At 50.6% G+C, this 21,937-nt stretch overlaps 1 long non-coding RNA gene across 1 annotated transcript; it reads left to right on the top strand.

The window, feature by feature from the left end:
- The first annotated feature begins 10,601 nt into the window (after positions 1-10,601).
- Positions 10,602-19,454, top strand: LOC139684124 (uncharacterized). Its single transcript, XR_011699854.1, has 3 exons — positions 10,602-10,644; positions 11,296-11,376; positions 19,281-19,454. It is a non-coding gene; the product is annotated as an uncharacterized lncRNA (long non-coding RNA).
- The last annotated feature ends 2,483 nt before the right edge of the window (positions 19,455-21,937 follow it).

Below are 21,937 nucleotides of genomic sequence, written 5' to 3'. Positions count from 1 at the left end.
TACCAAACTTACATCCCACCTCCTAATATAACTCTTAACTGGTTGTCACACAGCAAATATTGCAAAACTAATCGTCCAGAAGTAAATGTAACTATCTTATCTCAAATTAAATCCCCTCACCCATCTATTAAATCAAGTAAAGGTGAATTTAAACCTGGAACAATAACCTTTGAGGAATACAGTGCTAGACAACCCTGCCTTGTTTATTCATGGGATCCCCTCTTTGACCCCTTATACATGCCAGATGTATATGAAAGTAAGTATGCCACAATTTTTAGTCTCTCCTGGTGTGTACAACTCCCTAATATAACAAATATAACCCCTATTGACCGAAAAAACTTAATGTGGGCATGGTCTGTACAACAATTTCTTAAATCCAAATTTAAAGAACCCAAATTCACTGTGTCTCAAGTAGAAGACAGTCCTCTATTCAATTGCTCAAAGGTTATAACATGCAAAGAAGGACCAGGAGATCCCCCAGAAACCTGGTTTATGCTTAGAATTAGAACATTAATAAGAGACATGTGTACTTGTTGGAGATACCCCTCTAAAGGCTGGAAAAATCAGGATGAATCCTGCAACTCAACCTCCAAATATCTCCTTAATCACTGTGGTATTCCCTATACTCACTACCCAATCCACGGCACTCGCATAAATACTAAACCTAAAATCACCATCCTTGATCATGAGGACAATACTGATTGTAAAACTGCAAAATATATAGCCCCTCTGGGAATGGCCTGGGGGTGCTCTGATGGAAAGTTTTATTCGCATTTGTCACTACAGCAGCATGCTGGGCTTAGGTGTGGACCGGGAATTCCCTCTCTCTGCCCCAGACGTGTCTTTACTTTTGCTAAAGAGTTTAAAGAACGTCACCAACGCAGTGTTATTCCCTCTCCAAAAGCAACACAAAGACCACAATGGGCAATTAAAGGAATTGACTTTCCAGATTATTATACAACTGGACAAAAAGCCTCCCTTTTTCTTGAAAATTTCTTTACCCCCTTTGTCACCTTAAAAAGACACCAATTTATATTAGAAGATATTACCTGGCAATTAAGTGTTTTAAGCAATTGGACACAGCATGCTTTTGGAGAATTAAACACTCAAGTCCAGCAAACTTCTAAGATGACATTGCAAAACCGATTAGCATTAGATACATTACTGTTAAAAGAACAAGGTGTATGTGGAATGTTAAATTTGTCAGAAACTGAATGCTGTATAACAATTTATAATGCTTCAACCTCCATTGAAGAAGCACGAGCCACAATGAGAGAAATAAGTAATCACACTAGAAATTTGTTTTATGCAATGCAACCACATGAAGTGTTTAGTGAATCGTGGTTTACTAACATCCTGGACTCTTTTGGACTCACGGGATGGGGAAAATGGATCATACAAATTGGAATAGCAATTGTCATTGGAATTGTATTCTTAATTATTGGCATTGGCCTAGTTAAATGCATGATCAATCGTTTGCTTATTTCATTCTCTCCCTCTGTCCGCTATATTCATATTACCACCACTGAGGAAAGCTACATTGATGTGCCGAAGAACAATGTCGAATCAACGGGATGGAATATGTAGCGGGTAAACAAGTCAAAAATATGTTTCTCCATTGTTTTCTGCCTCTCAATACATTCTGCTAACATTGCCATGTCAGCTTTAGTGGAAAAGCTTTCTCAAGGAAATACTTCCTGCCAGAAAATCCTGCTTTTGTGATCAGTTTCCCACATCTGGACCTGACTACGTGCCAAAAAACATGTGTAGAGATTAAGAAAGCATTATAAAAACCTGAAGATGAATTCAGAAGTTAGAGGAACAAGAGACAAGGAGAAACTAGGAAGCCTCGCCTAGTCTTCTTCGGATCTCTCCTCTCAGCTCGTCTTACCTTTCTTCCAACACCACCAGCTGCCATCTGCCTCGAAGGAGAGACTGCTTGTCAGCCTGGAGAGAGGGCATCGGCCTAAGAACGAGACTGCTTGCCAGCTTGAATAGTCTGTGACTGTCTGTGGAGGTATATCCTTTCTCTGAATTTTTCTCTTACAGGCTAAAATAGAGCACCCTCTTTTGCAGCTACTCCAGAAGCCGGTCCGGTCGTGAGGGGAAATAACTGCATTTTGCATTTCAAAGACTCACCATCCTCTTGCAGCCAAGAGATAACATTGTGGCAGAAACAGAGAGAGCATCTGCATCTCCCCCCCCTCCTCTCAGTTACATGGATAAGGCACTCAAGTAGTTTTCGTGGTGGTATCTTTTCTCTGCTTCTATAAATAATCTTAAGCATTTTTCCTAACTTTTCTTATTTTTCCTCTTTTCCTTTCGCATCTCTTTCGTAATCAATTAATAAAAATCAGTTTTTGGTATTTACAGATAACTTGTTTGAGTTTTAATTTTGCTCAAGAGAATGATTCGAACTTGTAGTTCAATCTGCATAAAAACTTAAGCAGATCTGAACGTCACAGATTGTCCACCAATACGGTGAATGGGAGCGGCGCTCCCAGGAGCAGGGCTCGAAGAGCAACAGCAGGTGCTCTCGAGGAACCAGCTCCTTAGAAGATCAGGGATGGCTCCTCCCGCTCCCAACCCGGCGACGATCCCCCGAAGGAAGAGGCCCACACAAGTCGAGAGTCCACAAAGAGAAGCGAAGTTTATTGGGGTGCCTGGACTTCTATAGGGGAGCATGGGACTTTCCAGAACATGGGCGGAGTAAGGGGAGGAGACAGGGAGGAGTAATACATCTCATTGGTGGGCATGCAAATTAGGGGGAGGAACAAGGGAAGAACCAATAGGAGACCATAACCATATAAGGGAGATGGTGCACTGCACCAAACAGGGACCAATCAGGGAAGGGTTGGGGGGAAAATGCCCTAGGGATCTGTGGGAAGGAGCAACCTGGACAGGGATGACTAAGCGAAAAAGACAAGGGTAGCCATCTTAGGGTATATAACAATCAAACTGGGGAAATGTCCAAGTAACTCCTTAAGCCCTGTCTTGGTTTGAGATAAGCAACTGCCAACCCCCCCAAGCACAGAGAGAAAAGCCTCCCTCCTAACACCAGGGAAAGGGAGGAAAAGAGAGGGGAAAGAAAAAAACACTTCAAACTGCATTTATACTAAATCTACATATATTTTTCACAGAAAGAAAGAGACAATTAGAAGAGAGTACAAATATACACTCACACAAGTCTGCAACAACAAGTTCCCCACCTCAACTTCTTAATGAACACACAAATTCTACTGTCCTAACTACACATTACTTAAGAAGAAGCTTATTCCCCAGGGAGACAAACCCAAGCAGAAAGGAGAGACCCAGAACAACACATTTTACTTTCCTGAGGTACCCTGTGAGCCAGTGGTGGGCCTGGTCCTCTCCATCCCCCCTGGGACAGCATCGTGCGTCCTCCCAAGAGGAGGGCTGAGAAGCAACTGCCTTAACCACTCCCACACTGGTTCCTCCTTCCCTGGAGATGATGTCATAATGTGGTATGGAATACAAAATTACTGGCTAGAAGAGGTCAGCTGTTGGCTCAGCCCAGCTCACGTCAGCTGACAGCTTCGGCCTAGTCCACACTTCAGGGCCCAAATCTAGGCCCACCTAGGTGAACCCATAACAAGCCCCCATGGTCCTTATTGAGCTTCTTTCGAGGTTTTCCCGGTTCTTGGACTTCTGCGTCTTCATCCACCCAGCGCTTGTTCACTAGGTCTCCTCCAACATTCAGGGGTCCAGGATGGACTTTTGAGGGTCCTGGAGGGACCTCTGGAGGTCCTGAGGCAACTTCTGGGGGTCCTGGAGGGACTCCAGGGGGTCCAGGGGGGACCTCTGGGGGTCCTTGAGGGACCTCTGGGGGTCCTGGGGGGACTTCAGGAGGTCCTGTTTGCCCAATTGTGGCTTTTGGTTGCCAAGCTGAGCATTTTGGTTGCCCAACCAAGACCTTTGACCCTCCGGGTGTGGATTTGGAGGTTCCTCTCCCATTTGACGTTGGTCAACCGTTGACTTGGCCAACCCTGGTTGCCCAACGGCGCCTTTTGGTGGCCAAGTTGAGTGTTTTGGTTGCCCAACCAAGACTTTTGGCGCCCCGGTTGGTCCTCCTGGTGGTCTTGGCACGACCTTTGACCCTCCAGGTGTGGATTTGGAGGTTCCTCTCCCATCTTGATGTTAGCCAACCCTTGACTTGGCCAACCCTGGTTGCCCCACCGGCCCTTTAGGTGGCCCGGCCGCGGCTGGAAGCAGACGGTGACCGTGGTGAAGGACCGGGACGCCATCTTGGACATCTTCTGGTGGTGCCGGCGCTGCTCGTGCTGGGCGTCCAGGCCCTGCTTGGCTTTCCAGAGGACGACGCAGAGCGCGAGGAAGAGGAAGAAGCAGGAGAAGAAGACGGAGAAAAAGACAAAGAGGTCAATGTGGGCCTGGTCCTGGTGGAAGAAGAGAAGCCCCTGGGAGGGGCTGGAGCCCCCCAGGACCACCAGGTAGAAGGGGTGGACTTCATGAGGTGGCGCCTGTGGGGGTAGGTGAGGACCAGGCAGTCCCGGACCCCCCAGACCACCATGGCGGGCACTGGAGCGGGCATGGCCAGGTAGGTCACCAAGCCTTGGGCGTGTTCCTCCAGTAAGGGGGGTGAGCCTGGGGTGGGCCTGGGGGTACTGGGGGGTGGCTGGGGGCAGGTGGGCCACCAGTGGAGCCAGTGGGGCCACTGGGAATTGGGTTGGAGTCTTCTGGAGTGCCGGGGCCACCAGTATGACCAGTATGGCCACTGGGATTGGAGTTGGTGTCTTCTGGAGTTCCAGGGCCACCAGTATGACCAGTACGGCCATTGGGACCAGTGTTGGCAGTTCTGGAACCACCAGTATGACCAGTGTGGCCACTGGGACCAGTGTTGGCACCTCCAGGGCCACCAGTAGGACCAGTAATGCCACCAGCAGCAGCACCAGTTCCAGAGGGGCCAGCACCAGTTCCTCCAGTCCAAGCTGTGCCCCCACCACCAGTCCCACCAGTTCCAGAGGGGGCAGCACCAATTCCACCAGTCCAAATGGTGCCCCCACCAGTCCCAGTGCCACTCCCAGTCCCCCCAGTGTCCCCAGTGCCAGTCCCAGTCCCCCCAGTCCAAAACGTGCCCCCACCAGTCTCCCCAGTGCCAGTCCCAGTCTCCCCAGTCCCAATGCCCTCAATGCCAGTCCCAGTGCCAGTGCCAGTCCACCCAATGCTCCCAGTCCCAGTCCCTCCAGTGCCCATCCCAGTCCCCCCAGTGCCTGTCCCAGTCCCCCCTGTGCCAATCCCAAAGGTGACTCCAGTTCCTCCAGTCCCACTCCCAGTCCCCCCAGTGCCAGTCCCAGTTCCCCCAGTGCCCCCCCAGTCCAAAAAGGTGTTTCTACCAGTCCGCCCAGTGCCTCCAGTCCCACTCCCAGTACCCCAGTACCCCCTCCAGTTCCCCCAGTGCCACTCCCAGCCCCCCAGTGCCCCAAATCCCACTCCCAGTCCCCCCAGTGCCACTCCCAGTCCTAGTGACACTCCCCCCAGTCCAAAAGGTGCCCCCACTGGTCCCCCCAGTCCCCCCAGTGCCACTCCCAGTCCCCTCCAGTGCCCCAAATCTCACTCCCAGTCCCCTCAGTGCCAATCCTAGTCCCCCCAGTGCCACTCCCAGTCCCCTCCAGTGCTCCAAATCTCACTCCCAGTCCCCCCAGTCCCACTCCCAGCTCCCCCAGTGCCCATCTCAGTCCTCCCAGTGCCAGTCCCAGTCCCAGTTCCACTCCCAGCTCCCCCAGTGCCAGTCCCAGTCCCAAAGGTCTCCCCAGTGCCCCAAATCCCACTCCCAGTCCCACTCCAAGCCCTCCCAGTGCCCCAAATCCCATTCCCAGTCCCCTCAGTGCCAATCCCAGTCCCCCCCAGTGCCATTCACAGTCCCCCCAGTGCCCCAAATCCCACTCCCAGTCCCCCCAGTCCCACTCACAGTCCCCCCAGTGCCCCAAATCCCACTCCCAGTCCCCCAAGTGCCACTTCCACTCCCCCCAGTTCCCCAAATCCCATTCCCAGTGCCCCCCCCAGTGCCCCCCAGTGCCCCCAGTCCCCCCGCACCCGGTGCTGCCCCGTGCCGGGCTCCACGTCCACGGCGAAGGTGTCGTAGGAGGTGGCCACAAAGAGGTCAACGGAGCCAAAGGTGACATCGAGGGTGACCCGAATGTCAACGTTGGTGAACTTGGGCTGGAGGACGAAGAGGACGGCGCGGCCAGGGGGCAACAGGCGGTGCTGGGGCGGGGGGAAGCAGAGGTGCTGCGAGGGGGGGTCCAGGCAGTGCTCCTGTCCCACAGCCAGGAGGGGGGGACACTGCCGGCCACCAATCGGGTGGCCTTGGAAGGAGTCGCGGCACTTGGAGCACTGGGGGGACACCAAAGATGACAGCAGTGTCACCATCGGGTCACCGTCAGGTCACCAGTGACACCAGTGACACCATGAGATCACCAGGAGGTCACCAGTGTCACCATCAGGTCACCAGTGTCACCATCAGGGGTGGCCCTGGAAGGAGTCCTGGCACTTGGAGCACTGGGGGGACACCAAAAGGAACACCAGTGTCACCATCAGATCACCAGAGACACCAGTGTCACCCTCAGATCACCAGGAATGGCCTTGGACCAAGTTATGGCACTTGGAGCACTGGGGGGGACACCAAACATGACACCAGTGTCACCATCAGGTCACCAGTGACACTATCAGGCCACCAGAGACACCAGTGACACCATGAGGGACATCAGGGGTGGCCCTGGAAGGAGTTCCGGCACTTGGAGCACTGGGGGTCAGAGGGGACACCAAAGATGTCACCATCAGGTCACCAGGAATGGTCCTGGATCAAGTTATGGCACTTGGAGCACTGGGGGGACACCAAAAGGGACACCAGTGTCACCATCAGGTCACCATGAGGTCACTATGAGGTCCATGAGATCACCATGAGGTCGCCCGTGTCACCATAAGGTCACTATGAGGTCACCATGAGGTCACCCATGTCACCATAAGGCCACTATGAGGTCCATGAGGTCACCATGAGGTCACCCGTGTCACCATGAGGTCACCATGAGGCCACCTGTGTCACCATAAAGTCACCATAAGGTCACCATGAGGTCACCATGAGGTCACCATCTATGAGGGTTGGTTTCTTGTCCCCTCGTTGTGCTGCGTGCTGAAGGATTCTGCAAAGATATGGAATCTCCTGGTCCTGGAGCATCAGCGCATTAACCTGGGAGAAGTGTGTGCTCTATGCTCACCTCGACCATGCAGTCTCTGAGAGCCCCCAGGAAGGACACGCAGGGACCACCGGCAAAGGCAGGAACACAGAGGAAGTTTAATCAGGGATACAGGTTTATATGGACTTTGGAGGGACACAAACTCACCAATAAGGGACAAGGGGGCAGTCTGGATTTGTGCCAATAAGAGTAAGGGGATTTACATTCAGTGGGAGGGGGTGACAGGCAATAGGAGGTCACCGTCCTTCTCCCAGCCCCTTGGCCTGGCAGGGGGTTATGGGAAGAAGACGCAGGGACTCTGCACTGTTTACATTCAGTACTTTCAAACCACATTCATTAACACCATCAGTTGCTGAAGCGTTCTCAGTGGCGGGCAGATTTTCTGCATCAGCCCATTTCTGGCGTGACATTCTCCAAGCCACGTACTGAGAATGCATTGCCACAACCATGAGGTCACCGTGAGTGTCCCCAGCACTGCCGGCCACCAAAAATGTCACCATCAGTGTCCCCAGGGGTGGCCCTGGAAGGAGTCCTGTTCCCCCAATGTTCCCCCAGTGTCCCCCCAATGTGTCCCCCAATGTCCCCCCCACTCTCCCCAAATCCCCCCCAATGTGCCCAAATCCTCCCCAGTGACCCTCCAATGTCCCCCCCGATCTCCCCCACTGTCCCCAAATGCCCCCCCACTGTCCCCAGCTGCCCCACCTGTGCCCGTGGCTGTGGCAGGGAAGGGAGTTCAGCCATCGCTGCCAGTTCACACCACCATGGGCCAGTGTGTGTGGTCAGCAGGGCTTTGGCTTCCTGTCCCCTCTTCTATATCACAGTCCCCTGTCCCCACCCCCAGGTCTGTGTCCTCCCCCGTGCCCCGCCCCTGGCTCTTCTGTGACAGGGAGGACCAGGACAGCTACATGGCCTTAGATCAACAAAGCAGAAGAGGGGCTGTGGGGAGACTTCATCCTCCAGGGTGCAGGTACTGGGGGTTGTGTCTGCTGGGCCCACCCAGATTGGTGGGGGAGAGGAACTCGAGATGATGGGGGAGGGGGGATGCCATCCATTGTGTCCCCAAGAGCTACTCATGGTGGGGAAACTGAGGCACAGATTGAAAGAGAAAGGGCTTTTCTCGAAGATGTCCCACCTCCCAAACTGTAACCCCTAAAAGATGGAGCAGAAGGATTTTCGGGAACACCCAGCTCATCCTGTTCCAGTGCAAGGGAGGTCTTGCCAGGGTGCTTTGCCCCAGGACATCCTGCCTCAACCTTTGTGGGTTTGCTAGGGTGACAGATGCTCCTGCCTCCCTGGGTTTTCTGTACCCTTCCCTGAACACAGGATCTGGCTTGCAAGTACCCCAGAGGGTCCCCAACACAGCCCCTCACTGTCCCAGCTGGATCCTCAGGGCCCTGAGGGCCATGCTGGCACTGTCCCCCATGGTGTGTGGTGAGTTTGGGAGGGCCGCAGAGGGGTCTGGGTGTCCTTTCCCACCCCCCAGTGTCCCTGACAGGGCTGAGCATCCCCCTCTCCCAGTGTCCTGGTGGGTGGCAGACAGAGGACAGCCCGCTTGTCCCAGCTTCAACAGCACCTTAGGGGAGCTACAGAGGATCCTGTGCCCCCCCGTGAGGTAACTCATGCCCCAGGGATCCCCTTGATGCCCCTGTCCCCCAAGAAAGCCAGGTCGGATCCTTCCTCCATCCCCTCTTTGGTGCCTCAGTGCACTGGGGTCCTTTTGTCTGTCCCCAGAGCCCAAGGGGTGCAGGCTCTGCCCCATGGGCTGGATGCTGGGCAGGACCAAATGCCACTGGGTATCCAAAGGGATGAGCACTTGGAACAAGAGCTGGGAGGACTGTGGGATTTGGGGCCATGCTGGTGATGCCGTGGGACAAGGATGAGCTGGTGAGGGGACTGATGGCCCTGGAGACATGGGACAGACCTTGGGGCTGCAGTTGGTGCTGTCTGGCAGGGTTGATGGTGCCTGAGGGGCTGGTGGCACTCGATGGGTTCATGTTGCCCAGAGAATGGTCAAGGGACTCCCAAAAGCCTGGAGTCAGCCACCCACCCTGTGCCCATGGCCCCAGGATGCCTGTGGCAGAGCATGGGCGACATCGGTGGGGCTCAGTCCTGGGATGAAGACAGAGCCTGTTTTGGGGTGACCCTCTATGGCACGTCAGTATCAACACCGCTCCTTTCCCTGAGACAGGATTCTCTAAATGAAAGCCTGAGGAAACCCACACGGCACTTCTGGATCGGGCTCTCGGTGCCGGTGCCTGTGCCCGGGATGGGCTGGACGTGGCTGAACATCTCCAGGCTGGACCGGGGCCAGGGAGGGCCAGGGGGAGCGCTGGGGGTCGGGGTGGGCACGCCCCTCTCCCCTGAGAGACCCCCCCCAGCGCTGCCACGGGCTCCCTCCTGCCCCCGCAGCTTCCAGCAGGACCTCGCAGAGGGACGTGCAGGCTGTGGGGGGCTCAAGGGGGACAGGATTGAGCCTCACAGGTGCGACACGGGGCTGCAGTGGGTCTGCCAGTCAGAACCGCCCCAGCTGTGAGCCTCCATCGCAGCCAAAGCCCACCGATATTGCCGCAAAAATCCCAATTCCTGCGGCTCCGGCACCCCCGGCAGCTCCCGAGGGATGGGCGGAACCGCAGCCCGTGAAGCCGCCCCGGGGCGGGCGATGCGGGGAGAGGGGGGAGGGACGAAGAATCGACCTAAGGAACGAATCAAAAGTAAAAATAACTTGCAAAATTCCCTTTGTTGGGGTTCGAAGAAATGCGTCGTTTTCAGAGGTGTTTCGGTGCCGGGATGATCTGAGCTTGGGCCAGAAAGGGGAACTCTGAGAGAAATGGCCCCCTGGGCCCCGCCCCGTGTCCCCCCGCCCTGTCCCCACCGGGTCCAACTGTGCGGGCGGAGCCGGGTGGGCGCTGCGGGGCGGCCGCAGCGCGGTGCCGAGGGCTGAGCGGAGCCGGCTGGGAAGAGCCCCGCAGGGCCCCGCACTGGAACGGGCGCTGCAGAAGCACAGCCCGTGGGAAGGGCTCGTGCTGCAGAAGTGCGTGCGGGGCGCTCAGGAAGGCGGTGCCGGCTCAACCCTGCCCGGTCCCTGCTCCCGCTGCGGCAGCGCCTGAGCAGACAAGCGCAGGCTCCGAGCGCTGCCCCGGGGACTCCGAGCCCGGCCCCGCCGTTCAGCCCCGGCCCCCTCACCCTCCCCGGCCCGCAGCGAACAGCCCGGGCTCCCTGGGCGTGGCTGGCAGCGATGGCGTCATGGCCTGCGCGGATCGCGATTGGCCGCTTTCTGCCCGTCTCTCCCCGCCTGGGCGCGCTGATTGGTCCGAGCGGGCGGTGCGGTCTCCTGCGACATCTCCTCCCCCGCAGGGGCAGCGCCCGAACCCCGGGTGAGGCGGCGGCGGAGCTCGGCCCGGCCCCGGCGCAGGTGAGGGCCGCGCTCGGCCCTGCCTCAAGTTAAGCGGCATGTTTTGGGTGACTCTGGACACCTCGACTGGGCTGCTCTCATCGCTGCAGCTCTGTATTTCCGTTTTGACTAAACAATGTTACAGCTTCAGGCCTCTAATCTAGACAGATTTTCTGATTTATTTCTTACAGCTCAGCCTCTCATTTAGACAGGGCTTTTGGTTTATTTCTCAAAATTCATGCTACAGCTACACGCTTAAATTCCTCTTTGTCTAAGCTATGCATAGTTAATGTAACTGCTACATGTGTGTTACCACCAAGTGTGCCTAGATAAACTTGGGTACAAGCTAAAATCAAAAATTAATGTGAAATACAAAGTTAGTGCAAATCTGATAGGAAATTTACAAAGATCATATGATTTTTCAGAGAAGGGATAAAATCCATTTTCTTGAGGGGTCCCTGGATCAGGGCAGATCTCCAATTCACACAGGACCTCCAGCTGCCCAGACAGGGTGACCCCAATAATCCCAAAGTGGAGCACAGAGAGGAGAAACTCCTGGGAGGGTTGTTTTGGTGGTTTCTATAAAGTATGGCTGGTGAGTTGTAGAGATGCACTTGGGCAGAAAGAACCACCAGCCCAACACGCTCACACCTTGTTTTTCCCCTAAACCAGGGCTTCTCTTTCCTAAAGCTTGGCCAGATGGAGGAGGAGGAGGCTGCGAGGAAGAGGAAGATGCCCTGGCGCCCCAGGCAGGTGAGGAGGAAGTCAGTGCCCCTTTGCCCCTCTCTTTGCTGCATCTTCCAGCCCAGCATGGCCCCGGCTGCAGGACAACCCCGCTGCGGGGCCGAGTTTGGCGGGAGGTCCTTGGCCTTCCCTGGGGCCCGGAGGCCAATCCCCTCGCTGTCCTTGCTTCCTCTCCCTCCTGTCTCCAATTCTGGGCTGAAAAATGGCAATTTCCCGGACCTGCACCTGCCAAGAATGATGCAGCTTTCGCCCACATAAAAGGTGGCAGCCTTGGGCTCTCAGGTGCCAATGATGGGACCCCATTAACACTAGAAAAGGAGCAATGGCTTTCTGTCCTGGCACCTTTTCCGTGGCAGGAGTCTTTGTCCATCTCCAATTCTGGGCTGAAAAATGGCAATTTCTCGGACACGCATCTTCCAAGAATGATTGAGCTTTGCCTCAAGATAAAAGGTGGCAGCCAGCTAAACACAAAGTAGTATCTGAGACTGCATCCCATCTTTAAACAGATGATCAAGAAACCCTGAGGGAAATGACTTCTAGAGAGAAATTGACATCTCTTATCTAACACTGAGCACTTCCTGTGACAATTCCCTTTAGATACATGTCTGGAATAAGAGTTATAACTGTATTAAAAGACTACAAACCACAGCTCTTCCAATTTCAACCAGCCAGAGAGAATAAAAAGTATGAAATTCTTATTAGTCAATGGAGAGTTAAAAGAAATACTTAAAACTTTTTAAAGGGATACAAAAGGATAGAAAATAGTTGATGTTTCAGCACTTAATTCCTATCCCTGATGCTCACTCGAGCAGACAGGCCAGAACTACCAGGATGGGCAGCAGCTGGACGGCATCCATGCTTAGCAGGCATCCCTGCAGAGTCAACACGGGCTCGCTGGAAGGATGAGTGTGGCTCAGCTCGTCCCCTCCTGGTGTTCTTATTGATCAGCCATGCATTATACTACGTAGGGCCAGTACGTAGTACAAGGTCATGTCCGGGAGGTAGCCAAACGCTATCTATTAATTACATCAGTGGCAACAGTCTGCAGGATTGCTTGTTGGGTAGTGCTTCTACCACCCCTGACCCCACTATCTTCCTCCCATCATCAGCTTCCTCACCTCCTTGTATGATCTTCACTATTGTGTTCCCAGGGAATTTGTATTTCTCTTGAGTCACGCAGCCAAGTCCAAGAGGAGCACAGCCTTGATAAGAGAGAACAGTTACTTTGTATACTACTCTACCTGGCTTTCCCAGCATGTTTAAACTACTTTCTCACTCTTCTATACTCTATTGATCATTTTAACTAAAAGTACTCTCTTTACTTGCATGTTTTTCCTATAACTTAGCAAGTGGCAGGGCCAGACATGGACTAAAATACAATATTTTGTTACACTCTAATTGACTGACCAACTGGCATCTTAAGGTGCTTAAGCTTTTCCTCTATCTGGGGTACTTCTTGGCCAGTTGCCAGCAGAAAAAAACTAAAGGAACAGTCATGTCACCCAGGTACTGGCTAAGAGCTTAATAATTTAAAAGTTCTCATTTCCCCTTAGGATGTGAACACTCCAAGCAGAGCCTGTAATACAACAAATAACAACCTCTGCTAGGAAAGCCCCATCAGCTCTACAAAACCCAGCTCTAAGGACTGCACACAAGTTCAGGACAGCTGCCCCATCTGGTATGACTGTACAGCCATTGTCTCAACAGGCTAACATAATCCACGTGTTAGCATTACACTCTGAGCAATATTCTACCTCCCCACCCATCTACAGAGCAGGGCAGAGCAGCTCCAGGCCGAGCACAGACAGACACCTCACCTGTGAGAACACCTCACCTGTGAGAACACCTCACCTGTGAGAACACCTCACCTGTGAGAACACCTCACCTGTGAGAACACCAAGCGTGCAACACCATTGTGAGACAAACCTGTTATCAACAAGAATAGACCCCAATGACATAAAACACAGAGAAGACAGAGGACATAACAGAGACCAGGACTGCTCTGCCCTGCACACCTTTCCCCAGTAATAAAAAGCATGACACGTTCCCTTGATGTGCCCCAAGGACCTGTTCTGGGATACACATTTTGCTAGACCACCTTGACAAATCCCTCCCAGCAAGGCACAAACTTGCACCCGACTCCCATCCCCTCTTCAGGTCACAGCCCTCCACTTATCTTTCTGAGATCTGGGGAGGCAAATCCATCTTTGACACAAAGCAAGTGTGTCTGGGCTGGCTCAGAGGTTCCTGGGGTCTGCCAGTTACTGCCTGACTCAACTACAAGAAACAAAGTTGAAATTACTGAAGGAATTGGGCAGCACGGAGGGCAAACCCCAATAACTCCTCAACTTACCATCCCTGAAGCGTGTCAAGGCCTCGGGTCATTGGCTGTGATGGAGTTGGAGGCTGCAACTGTCACCTCGGGGGATACCTTAGTGAGACAGAGAAAAAGCCAGATGACATTTTTGAAAGTTTAGATCCCAGCTCCTCCTCCCTATCTCCCTGACTTGCCTTGAATGCTCCTCCATTGCCAAAGGAAGGCCAGACTGTACCTGCCAACAGAAATGGTCAAGTCTGAACTGCTGTTCCTTGTAATACTGGCAGATTAATCACAAGGATACTGAAAATGACATAACCTCATTAATTACCTCACTAGGAGTAGCTTTGGCCCTCTAAGGCTGTGGAAGTTTTCTTAAAAAAAGATAAGCCCTTTTGGGACGGACCGCAAAGAAATTGTGATTGTAAATTGGAGGACGTACGACACAGCCCCCCGATCCACCCGGGAATGGCACAGGCCATCGGATCCACCCCAGCATGGCACAGAACAGCAACAGCACAGCTCCCCCGACCCACCCCGGCACGGCACAGCCCCCTCGGACCCACCCCGGCACGGCGCAGCAGCACATACAAAGGTTTCTTTTCCCACCAGTATTAATACACAATTGTTAATTATAAATATCCCCAGAATATTGGAAAGCCCAAATCCTTCTGTGTCTCACTTAAAGAGACATTGCTGGACACATTCACCATTTGGAAGAACCTTGGGTACTCTGATATGAGACCCCACTTAACAGCAAGTGAGAACCTTCTCTGTTAAGTTTCCTTACAAGTTGCTTCCAGCACTGCAAACTGGACCAGCTCTAACGTATTGTCAGTGGTAACATCTAATCTGAATGGTTGTACTTAACTAATAACAAAAATCCAAACCCAGAAACACACTCCAAAAAGAGAACAGCAAGCTGAGCCTCAAGGCACAACTCAAACAGCCTCCTCCACCATGACAGAACAGTTCACCAAGACTAAAAAAAAGTCTAAACACACTAGTCAACACAAAGCAAAAAGCTGAAAGAAAAGAGACAGCCTCTTGCCACTGGCAAACATTTTAGCTCACCAAGATAAGGGACTACGCACCTTAAAGCAAACCACTAACCCCAACGAAGTAGGTGGGGGGAGACAGGGCAGCTCACTGGCTACCCCCACAGATGAATGGCATTTCTCCGCATTTTTTGCTTATGTCCAATCTCTTGTTACACTTTTTTTCTAAAGCAATTTGAATGACTACAGTCAACAATACTTTCTAGGGTGATAGACAGGTGACACAGGTCTAAGAGATGGATCCCCGTGTCCCCATTGATATAGCAAACAAAGGCCATGCTGTCTCCATAACATTCCATTCTCCATTAATTCTATCAGTTTGGCTTAAGCACTTTTAGGAAGCCACTTGGATTCTTTATCCCTTTCCTGTATAACCACTACCCTCTAACACTGCTAATTTTGAGAGTACCCCACCAGTGGATGAGGTGTTTCCTTTAACCCATCAAGGGGTTATCAGGGCTATCACCCCACAGTGTCCCTTTCCCCTACACCCATTTCAAAAGCCCTCCCAACAAACCACAAACTTGGACCCCTCTCTCATCCCTTCTCCCAGTCAAAGCCCTCTACTTAGCTTTCAGAGAGCTGGGGATGTGAATCTGTCTTTGATGTGAAGGAAGGCTGCCTCAGCTGGCTCAGATATTCCTGTGGTTGCTGGGTTATTTTCAGACAACCCATAAAAAAACCCCCAAAAGTGATGCATGTGTTTAACAGCCCATCAGCCAACAGACCCAACTGTTCTGCTACTCATTGTTTCTCAAGTGCAATGAGGTGTTCAGATCACAAGCCACAGCAAAAGTCAGAGACTGTGACTGTCACCTCAGAGAATACCTGGGTGAGAGATTAATTTAAATGGCACATCTAAAAAGTCAGTGAATACCTTCATGGGCACTTAGAGGGCTATTCCCAGACACTGCTCTCCTTACTGGTAATTCCAAACCTAGTATCCTAACTCTCCCTCCCTTCCTCCATCCCTCTCTGAATCACAGTCCCCAACTAACAGCTTGGAAACCTGGGTGCATGAAGCCACCTTAACATGCAGTAACTTCACCTCAAGACTTCAGAAAACTGATGAAAAAAGACCCAAACCTAACAGAAATAATCTAGAAATGCAGAAACACACACTGTTACAAAAAAAAAAAATTACAAGAGTGCCCTCCCATCTCTGAACACAGAGCACAAAATTATTACTTTAAGAATTAATTAATAAACTCATTATTAACTGAAATACCTCTGAATTTAAGGGTATCCTCTTCATTTCTAAACACAATGCTGTTTCTTAGAGACCAAAGAGCTCATTTGAAACAACTGAAGGAACTCCTGAGATCCCAGTGAAACAAAGAAAAGAAGACCCACTGAAGGCCAGGAAATGAATGAGCCCCCTCTGTGAGGCTGGGTCTTAAATACCCCTGGCCACACCCACTCCCCTTTCCACGATGCACCTGGGCAAGGGAGGAGCCAAATGCCAGTAGGTATAAAGGCTCAGTAAGGAGTCACATCAACTTTGTTCCTCTGGCTTGAATTTGGGAGGGGCAAATGACCTGGCTCTTAATGAAGATGGTGATGTGTTCTTTTCTTCAGTTGCTGTGTCTGCCAAAAAGGACCACTCCAGGTAAGAAGTGAAGCTTTTTCTCCTGAGGATAGAGGTGGAATAAGCTCAACAACCTACAAAGCTGCATAAAAAAGTAATTCATGGCAGAAGATGGGGGTAATTAGACCTAAGAAAGGTGAATAAGGGTGAGTTTCATCTCTGTGGTTTTGAAGGTGATGCCTGAGGATTTTAGTGTGCATTGTACAGATCTTTTTATTGACTTATGTAAGTTAAGGAAGTTTTCCTGAGTGTCTCACCGTTTTGGTGGTGTTTAGAAGTTACTAAGCCCTTTCTCACACATTCCTGGACTTTATTGTCATATGGCCAAGGGCATGCTGTATTGAGGCACACCTGCAAGAACTCCAACTGAGACAATAAGATAGTTTGAAGATAAAACAGAAGGCTAAGTTCAGAGTCCTGGGAAGGGTTCCAAGGGGCAGTTCTGAGAAGTTCTGGGAGTGGGTATTAGGGGAAAATGCTACCGTGGGGTGGCTGTAGATATTGCACATGTTAATTATTTTGAGTTACAGAAACTGTAACATTTATTTGCTGCTCAGGTGCATCCTGTTGGTATGCACCTGGAAACTTCTAGTAAAAAAGCTACTTTATCTCTTTATTTATCTCTACTAAAATTATTTGGAGAGTCTTTTGCAGGAATTTAGGCATGTAGAGGGTTTGGGTGTTTTTTGGGTTTTCTTCTGAGCATCATTTTACTGAGGGGCTGGATACCTGTTAGGACTTCATAACAAAGAGTTCATTTTATTTAAGAACAGAGACAGTTTGGTTTTTTGTTCTGTGCCCACCCAGAGCTCCTGCATCTCTCAGAGCATCTGTCATGTCACTGCTTGGGAAATGCTTCTCCTTGTGAGGGCAGCACTGGGAAGCAGGAAAAAGGATGGTGACATGTACTGTGAGTTCCCCACCCCGAATGCCAGTGCTTATTCTGTCCTGACCCAGGCCTGGGCAGTGCAGCAGAGCAGGGACAGGAGGGGAGGAATTTCTGGGGGTAGTTTTGATGCACCTTCTCTTTTAAAGCAGAACTGAGCACATGTGCCTGTGGGAATCACCAAATGGTCACAGGGACTGCTTGTAGCCCCATGAACAGAAACAGCTAATTAAGATAACAAGGAAAGAGTCCCAGATGATAGTAAGGCCTTTAAGGGCCTTTGAACTTTGAATTCAGTGGTGCTGGTTAAGTCTCTATGATCTTGGAGGCATGGGCTGTCATTTACAGATTTGGAACCTGCAGTTCGGGTTTTGTCTCTATGTCTCAAAGTTTCACCTCAGTTCTGGGTAGGGATTCTTTGGTTCCAGTTACCTGTACTGTCTTGAATGTATTGGCTCTCAGCAGCGGTTTCAGATGCTCTGGCTCTGATTTAGTCTCTATGTGGTGAGAATTATCTGCTTCCTTTTCTGAGCTGGGCCATTAACAGCTCCACGTTAGTCTCTCTGGTCTTGGAGGTGCAGGCTGTCAGTTCTGGGCTCAGTCTCTACAGCTCCACTTTAGTCTCTGTGGTCTTGCATGGATCCAACTGCAGTTACAGAATGGGACTCTATTGTTATAGCGTTGTTTTTATGGTCCTGGAGTTCTCATCTCTCAGTGCTGGCTTAGGAGTGTTGGAATCTGGTTTAGTCTTTGTTTTTGAAAGTCATCCTTGTCGTGCTTCTTGCTCACACCTGGGGCTGCTCCAAGCCCTCGTTATCCTCACTGCTCACACCTGGAGCTGCTCCAAGCCCTCGTTATCCTCACTGCTCACACCTGGGGCTGCTCCAAGCCCTTGTTATCCTCACTGCTCACACCTGGGGCTGCTCCAAGCCCTTGTTATCCTCACTGCTCACACCTGGGGCTGCTCATCATGGCAGGGGAGGGTGGGTGAAGCCACAGGAGAGGAGCTTTGCACACCTCAGGGATGATAAGTAGTGGAATTGTTTGAATTTGGCCTATGTGCTGCTGAAGTCGTTCATTTTATTGTTTGGGGTTTTTTTTGCAGTTAAATAAGACAGGAACCTGGAGACCACAGGAACCTGTGAGCCAGCCCAGACACTCTTCCCTTGTGTCAATAATGGATTCACATCCCCAGCTCTGGGAAAGATAAATGAAGGGATGCAAGTTGGGTCCAAGTTTGTGCTTTGCCATGAGGGATTTTTCAAGGTGGTCTAGCAAAGTGCATATGCCATAAAAGGTCCTTAGAGTATATCAAGGGAACTTGTCTTGCATTTTGTCATTGGGGTCTGGTGTACAGGGCAGAGCAGTTCCGGTCTGTGTCACGTCTTTGTCTTCTCTGTGTTTTCTGTCAGTAGGGTCGATTATTTTCGGTGACAGGTTTGTCTCACAATGGTGTTGCACGCTTGGTGTTCTCACAGGTACGAGGTGTCTGTCTGCGCTTGGCCTGGAGCTGCTCTGCCCTGCTCTGTAGATGGGTGGGAGGTAGAATGTTGCTCAGTGTAATGTTAACAGATGGATTGTATTGGCCTGTTGAGGCAATGGCTGTACAGTCATACCAGCTGGAGCAGCTGTCCTGAACTTGTGTGCTGTGGAGACATGGCTAGCTGAAATGGGACATGTAGGTATGGAACAGTTAGATATTTCTGGTACATGGACCACAGAAATGTAGAACTTAGCACAACCATTGTGCAGACGAAGCAGAACCAACTACCAGAAATCACCAACAGTTAAGAACAGGATCTTAAAACAATAAAACAGGATCTGTGAGTAGACAAGTCGTCTCCAAGTTAAGCAATGTTTAACCATAGGGGTCTTAAGGTTGCATATCTTTGTTATCCAATCAGGGGTTTAGAATTATATTATGTATAGCTTAATTATCATATGCATGAAGTAATTATCATTATGACATAAAAGAGCTTGTTGCTTGATAATAAATCGAAGCTTACTGATTCTCATATTGAGTGTCTCTTGCTTCTCGTGTTGCGGCAAATGGCGCCCGAACAGGGACCCCTTTGAGGCACGACTGGGGTCTCCTGACATGGTCCGACATAGTACCCATCCGGTCTCGACTTGCAGCACGAGAGGCGAAAAAGCAGGACTTCGCGCTCTGAACGACCTCACCGGGGGGTTCAGCTGGCAGATGCCGCCGATACCTGCAAGGGCTGCAACGGCTATAAAAGTTCAGGTAATGGAGAGGCAAGTGGTGTCTGATCTCCTCCGATGCTTTTTAGAAAAGCGGGGAGTTACTAGTTTAGATATGAAAAAGGAACTATCAGGCTTACTTGCTTATGGGTTTACTTTGGGTTTCTTTAAAGATCCCAATACTGTTTTTGATGAAAGTGAGTGGAGAAGTTATGGTGACAAACTTTGGGAACAGTCTTTAGATGATAACAAAAATGCTAAAAAGTTCAGCAAACCTTGGCGAGCAGTATTTCGCGCTCTGCAGCAACATCAGGTTGAACAAAAGGTTGCTAAAGAGGCGGCTAAGCGTTTAAATTCTCCTATGCAATCCTCCCCTAGTGTTCCCCTGCCCCCTTCTACTAATACTGTTTTTGTTCCTGCTGAGCTCATTACTCCCTGCGTGCCTCCCTCTGCTCCTCCGCTGCCTCCGTCCACACCACCCCCCCCCCGCCTTCTCCCTCTCCTGACTTCTCTGCTAAAAACCCATTCTGTCCACCTTCTGTTCGATCTCTCCCCCCAGAAAGGGGTGATGATTTGTTCCCTCCAATGGATGAATTAGCTGTCATGTCTAATACTAGTTGCAATCTTTGGAAGAAAATAGCTAGAGAAGCTATGAGTGCTAGTGATTTAGAAGCTGCAGAAGACATTACGCGGCTCACTAATCTTGCTTTTCCTGTGCTTTATACGCCCAATGCAAACGGAGGAGCTGCTCTTGCAACGGTTTCTAACTTAGATTGGAAACTTTTAACACAGTTGCGAGCTACTGTAACTGAAAGTGGCATTCAAGGGGAACCCACTAAACAAATTATATTTGGAGTGGTAATCTTTTGCTCCCTGTTGATGTTAAACAAATTACAAATTTAATTCTTTCGCCTTACCAGCAGATATTGTTCCATCAATATTGGTCTCAATTGTGTGCTGAATCTGTTAATACAGTAAGACAACAGGGTAACCCCTTGCAAAATGTCACCCTTGATGAGCTCTTGGGGCAAAATTAGTTTTCCACGGGAGATACACAAGCCACTTTGGGTCCTGATAAAATCAAAGAATCCATGCGCTTAGCCAAATTAGCCTTTGAAAAAATTAAAGCACCAGGCTCCTCGCCCTCTTTTATGAATATCAAGCAGGGGCAAGATGAGCCATTTGGCACATTTGTTGATCGCTTATCCACAGCTATTAAAGCTGCTGGAATATCAGAAGATGCACAACCAGGGTGGCTCCGCCAATGTGTTTTACAGAATAGTAACAAAATTACAAGAAACGTCATTATTTCTTTGCCAGGGAATTGGGCCATTGAAGATTTACTAGAACGAATGTTACAAATACCTCAAGGTCCAAATGCCATGCTTGTCAAAGCTATCCAAAGATTGGGGAAGGGTTTAGAGGAACAGGCTAAAGTTGCCAGTAACCAAGTTTTAGCTACTAGTAGTCAGGTTTTAGCTGCTCTTGCTCCCTTGCAGGCGGCATCACAGTCTGCCGCTGCACTAAACAATAAGAACCCCCCTCGCCGCTGTTTTCGCTGTGGCAAAAATGGTCACATACGACGTAACTGTCAAGCGGGACCAGTATGGTGTTCACCATGCCAATCTGATACTCACACTGCCTCTGCCTGCCGAAAGAGTTCGGGAAACGAGAAGTTCAGCGCGAAGGGGCCCCGCGCAATGACACAAAATGCGACCCCAAGCCCACCCCTCAATTCATGCCAGCAACAATTCCCAATACCTCAGCAAATACAAATGGGTCAACAAATGCTTGCCAACCAGCTACCAGAGGGAGCCTCGGGGTGGACTTGGCAACAGCAATAGACTGTACATTACTTGACTCGCGACCTTATAAAATTCCAAGCCAAACAAAAGGACCGCTGTATATTAATAACCAACCTGTGGGAGCCCTACTTATTGGAAGATCGTCTTCTATGATAGCAGGACTTAATGTTTTAGTAGGACTAATAGATGCTGACTATACAGGGGTAATTCAAATCATGGTCAGTACTTTGTTTCCGCCTATTCATATTCCAGCTACCTCTTGCATTGCGCAGCTTGTTCCCTTGCCGCAGCTACTGCCACCAGATCCAGCTTTACCATCGCGAGGAGAAGCAAGCTTTGGCTCTACAGGAGCGGCAGCCTTGTTGACAGTCGAGCTATCTAAAAGACCTTGGAAAAACATCATTGTGGTATGGGACTCAAAGGTTTTACAATTAACTGCCTTGCTTGACACAGGTGCCGACGTTAGTATCATTAGCACCGCCAAATGGCCTGTTAATTGGCCCTCAATAACTGCGGATGCGCCGGTTGCTGGAGTTGGTGGGTTAACAATAGTGAAACAGTCGCCTTTAGTTTCTGTTACAATGGATGGCATGACAGTTAATGCTTGTTTTTCTATTCTCCCCCTCCCCGATGGAGTTTTTGCTCTTATTGGCAGAGATATCCTAGCTCAGATGGGAATAGTACTGATGAACGAACACCCTTTATCATGACGGC

This window comes from Pithys albifrons, chromosome 31 (genome assembly GCF_047495875.1).
Source record: "Pithys albifrons albifrons isolate INPA30051 chromosome 31, PitAlb_v1, whole genome shotgun sequence".
Classification (NCBI taxonomy): domain Eukaryota; kingdom Metazoa; phylum Chordata; class Aves; order Passeriformes; family Thamnophilidae; genus Pithys; species Pithys albifrons.
Note: the sequence above shows the minus strand (reverse complement) of the source record. Positions and strands in the feature narration are given on the sequence as shown.